The sequence below is a fragment of the Eptesicus fuscus genome, chromosome 12, assembly GCF_027574615.1.
Source record: "Eptesicus fuscus isolate TK198812 chromosome 12, DD_ASM_mEF_20220401, whole genome shotgun sequence".
Taxonomy (NCBI): Eukaryota; Metazoa; Chordata; class Mammalia; order Chiroptera; family Vespertilionidae; genus Eptesicus; species Eptesicus fuscus.
The window spans coordinates 27,886,279-27,891,410 of NC_072484.1; the positions used below are offsets into that span (position 1 = coordinate 27,886,279).

The 5,132-nt window shown below is 49.4% G+C and overlaps 1 long non-coding RNA gene across 1 annotated transcript; it reads left to right on the forward strand.

The window, feature by feature from the left end:
- The first annotated feature begins 1,432 nt into the window (after positions 1-1,432).
- On the forward strand, positions 1,433-4,128 carry LOC114231332 (uncharacterized). Its single transcript, XR_003617277.2, has 2 exons — positions 1,433-1,678; positions 3,931-4,128. It is a non-coding gene; the product is annotated as an uncharacterized LOC114231332 (long non-coding RNA).
- Positions 4,129-5,132: the final 1,004 nt, after the last annotated feature.

A 5,132-nucleotide genomic window follows, 5' to 3' on the forward strand; every position in this document is an offset into this window, starting at 1 on the left:
AAATTAAGTCTTTTAATTCTCACAGTGGCCCCATGGAGTAGATGCCAAATTTTGTTAAAAACTGAACTGGATTCTGCGTGCTGGATATTGTATTGGGTGATGCAAAGAGTGGGACTAAGACATCCTCAGTGTGACAAGTTTGTGGAAGAGACAAAAAGAGCAAATCCGTGATCATCCAAAGTGAGGGTAATTGGAAGTGAAAGCATAGAGCACAACGTCTATTATGAGGCCAAGGAGCTATTTATCAACCATCCCATCCCTTCCTTGTGCGATGACCCCCAAACACATCCTAACTTTCCATGGACCTGTGCTTCTGTTTCCAGCCCTTCCATTAGGTTCCGTCGTCTGTTTTCTCTCCTTGTGGCCATATCGCACTGCCTGCATGACTCCAACCTTCTCATAGGCCTGAAAGACCTCACCACTACCTTGTTCTGCTGTCGGGAGTGCTGTGGCTCTTCTTGGCTCTTTACTCTTCCATGTAAATTTTCAAAACAGCTTGTTGGGTTCCAGGATAACTTTATTAGAACTTTGTCCAGAATCATATTGTTTTTATAGCTCGATTCTGGGCAAATTGACATCTTGATGACATTGCATCTCCCTAGTCATAAATATGGCATTTCTCTGCATTTATTTAGATTTTCTCTCATATCTTTCAATAAAATATTATTTTTTTCGAAATGTCTTGCTTTGACAAGTGAAAAGCCTCCTTACGTTAATTTCCAAAGTGCTCATATAGTTCACATTGATTTTCATTAGTAATTGGCTTTTGCTATAGGACTTCAAGAAGAGCTGTTCAGACTAAGTTCTCATCAGCGAAGAGCAAAGACTGCCCCGCACCCACGCGGCCTCTTCCGGGTGAGCCGGGCCTCAGCCTCCAGGACCCCAGGGGCCGGTGGGGCTCCCGTGGGTTCACTCAGGAGCCAGTCTGCAAGGCTGGCTGGGAGAGAGCACGCTGCCCACCCAGCTTTCGTGCGGCACCACTGGGTGGCCCAGAGGCCCACGCTGCGCCCTGACCCCGCGGTGTCCGGCTGCACTCACTGCATCTCCGCATGGGGACTTGGGCACCGTGACTCATCACCCCCATCACCCCTGCCCCCAGGTAGCTGGGGAGAGGTCGCAGCCCCCCGTCCGGGCACCGCTGGAGGTTGGTCCCCGCCACCCACCCCCACTTCCCTCATTCCCAGGAGGTTTTTAATGAGTTAATTTTCTCATTCACTTGTTTAAAGGGAAAAGAAATGCTAACTGCTTAGGCAGTGCTCAGGATTTAAATAGGTTTTCAAAAGTGATATTCTTTCACTTTTCCAACAGACACTTAAACTCCATGTATGTGGCACTATGCTGGAGGCTACCAGGGAGCAGGTGGGAAATATATTGTAGTTGGTCTGTGTTCTAGAGTTTTCAATGTCTCCATAGAGACAAGTCATTACTGAGTCATTCTAAATTCCACAGCCCAGGGCTTCAAGCATACCCACCACTGATTTCAATTTGTTCTTCCCATTTGGCCCAAGGCAAAGTGATGACAGTGACTGAAAATATGGGTCTTCTATATCCCCACAATGTACCTTCAAAAAAAATTGCCACCTACAACCCTCTTTATGGGACCAATGGTTTCTCTTCTTCAATCATCCTCGCCTTCAAGGGAAAGAATCTGAGGGCTTCGTCAATTCAATCCACTTGCGTGAGTTTCTTGTATTATAAAGTATTCCTATCATAAGCTTTTATCTCTAATTGGAGAACAAAAGTCTTTGCTTACTGCTAAAGGAATTTTGTGTCAGTATTTGAGGAAATAGTTTTTGGAGGAGGGGGCTTAACAAAGGGGAAGAGAGAACTTAAAATCTAGTGGCCATGTACAACCCTGAGTAGATAAGACTAAAGTTGCCCCATTTTGACTCTAATCCTAATATATAAAAAGCCAGGGGCCGTCATGACCAAAACAACCAGACAGACGACCGAATAGCAGTCTGTGTGCGGCAACAAGGCCGGCAGGGGGGTTAGTGAGGGACGATCAAACGACTGAACAGCAGGCTGTGTGGAGTGACCAGGCTGGCAGGGGGCTTAGTGAGGAACGACCAAACAACTGAACAGCAGGCTGTGTGGGGCGACCAGGTGGCAGGGGAGGGCAGTTGGGGGTGACCAGGCTGGCAGGGGGCAGTTGGGGGCGACCAGGCCGGCGGGGGAGGGCAGTTGGGGGCAACCAGGCCGGCATGGGGGGGACAGTTGGGGGTGACCAGGCCAGTGGGAGGGCAGTAAGGGGTGACCAGGCTGGCAGGGGGCAGTTAGGGGCAACCAGGCCAGCAGAGGGGGACAGTTGGGGGCAACCAGGCTGGCAGGCAGAGGCGGTTAAGGGTGATCAGACTGGCAGGGGGCAATTAGGAGTAATCAGGCAGACAGGCAGGTGAGCAATTAGGAGCCAGTGATCCCAGATTGTGAGAGGGATGTCTGACTGCTGGTTTAGGCATGATCCCCAGGATTGGGCCTAAACCAGCAGTCGGACATCCCCCGAGGGGTCCTGGATTGGAGAGGGTGCAGGCTGGGCTAAAAGGACCCCCCTCTCCCGTGCACGAATTTTGTGTACCGGGCATCTAGTCTATAATAATAAAAACATAATATGCTAATTAGACCAGACAGCCGAACAGTGGAATGACCGTCCGGAAGAAGCCATGGCTGCGAGGGCCGAGGCAGCCAGGGCTGCAAGGGCCGAGCCCCTTGCACAAATTTTGCACATTGGGCCTCTAGTAAAATAATAAGCCTAGAGTATGGGATAAAGAAAGAGGGGTGCATATACCTCTGCCTGCAACTTCCCAGAGGAAAAATAATTTGAAACTATCTTACCTAATAATAGACAAACATGTAAATTGACCCTACCTCCACTATGCCCACAGCCAATCAGGAGTGAGTATGCAAATTAACCTGACAAAGATGGAGGGTTAATTTGCATATGCAGGCGTGGAGCGGCTGGGAAGGGCAGGACGCCTGCTATGAGGGGGAGAGGAGGTGGCAGAGGGAGCTACAGGAGCAGTGCTCTGGCCGGGAGCGAGGACTTGCAGGCTCCCGGGCGGCCAGGAGTGATGCCAGGGGAAGGAAGGCCTATTCTTGCATGAATATCATGCAACAGGCCTCTAGTAATATATAATTAAACTGACAAAAACTATATTGCATACACCTTTTGTGGGCAGGTAAATTGTGAAACAAGTTAAATTTCCATTCTGCAACAAAACAGGAATTGTAAATCTTCCATCAAGGTAAGAAAGAAAATGTAAGAGCATTTTGGTATAAGGCAGCTACCTGCATCATTCAGTTATGCCATCTCTACATCCCTCACCAACTTCTTCATGTTGACACTTGTGCAGTTCTTTCTCTGTGACAAGGTTCACACCTCTGATATTTCCCTTCAGTCACTAGAAATTTTAGCCATGTTTGGCTGTGGTTTCTTTTTCTTTTCTTTTCTTTTTTTTTTTTTCAGAGAGAAAGAGAGAGGGAGAGATAGAAACATCAATGATGAGAGAGAATCATTGCTCTGCTGCCTCCTGCATTCCTCCTACTGGAAAACAAGCTGCAATCCAGGCATGTACCATGACAGGGAATCAAACTATGACCTCCTGGTTCATAGGTCAATGCTCATCCACTGAGCCATGCTGGCCAGGATGGCTGTGGTTTCTTTATAGTAGCTGTCCAATATAGTAACCATTAGCACATTAATTTAAATTAAACAAAATTTAAAATTTAGCCAGACTTTAAGTGCTCAGTAGCTATATGTGACTAGCGGCTACTGCCAGCACAGATATAGAACATTTCCTTCATACAGAAAGCTCTGCTGTACAGTGTTATTCTTCATAATTGGAAAATCAAATTAGAAAAAAAATACCTTTTTTTCCTCTCCCTGATTTTTTCTTTCTTTCTTCCTCCTCCCTCCTTCCCTTTTTATCACAGCCTTTCCTTACATCTGGTTCAGAATTCCTGGAAGAGACTGAACAGGATTCTCCAGGGACTATGAGTGCGAAGAAACTCCTGAACATGGCAGCGATGGCCAAAAACTTGTTTTACAAGTACCTCACCAGTGAAAAGACTTCCGCTGTAATCAAAAGAAATTTCAAGAGGATGAATTAAATAGAAACTATTTAATAAATATTTTATAAGTGTATTAATTAATAGGACAACCATCTTACCTTATAATAGACAAATATGCAAATTGACCGCACCTTCGCTACGCCCAAGCCACGCCCACCAACCAAGCCACGCCCACCAGGAAACCGTTGCAGGGACATTGGGGTGTGGCAGAGCCCAAGGCCGGGAAAGCCGCCCGAGGCTTTCCCAGCCTTGGGCACCAGCGGGGAGCCTGCACCGATCGCAGGAAACCACTGGGGGTCAGCTCCTGCGATCCCTAGCAGGGATGCTGGGTGCGGCCGAGCCCAAGGCCACCGCCCAGGGCCAAGCCCCGACCCTGAAAGAAGGCAGAAGGCGGTGGCCACAGCCAAGGCCTGGGTCCCCAGTGCCGGCAGAAAACTGGTGCAGGCAGCCAGGTGAATGAAGGTCTATTGCACGAATCTTCGTGCAAATGGGCTACTAGTTTATTATAATGAATGGATTCATGCACGGGTGGGGTCCCTCAGCCTGGCCTGTGCCCTCTCTCAATCTGGGACCCCTCAGGGGATGTTGGACTCCAGTTTTGGCCTGATCCCCGCAGGCCAGGTGAAACTGGCAGTCCAACATCCCCAAGGGATGTAGCAATGCGCGAAGTGGCAGGTGGCAGGTGGCAGGGGAGAAGCCCGAGCCAGGGCCAGGCACCACTCCCGTGCATTCTGGCCCCACTGCACCTGCAGCACTGCTGTCGGTAGCGCTGCTGTGGCGGCGAGAGAGGCTCCCACCGCCTCAGCAGCATTTGCCAGCCATGAGCTCGGTGAGCGGTGCTCCTGCTATGCACACTGACCACTAGGGAGCAGCTCCTGCATGGAGCATCTGCCCCCTCATAGTCAGTGTGCGTCATGGTCCTTAGGCTTTTATATATATATACACTAGAGGCCCAGTGCACAAAATTTGTGCATGGGTGCAGTCCCTAGGCTTGGCTGGCAATCAAAGTGTGAGTGTCTGGCATGGAAGGGCAGGTCCCAGCTGACCTCTGGCCCTGGGCAGCA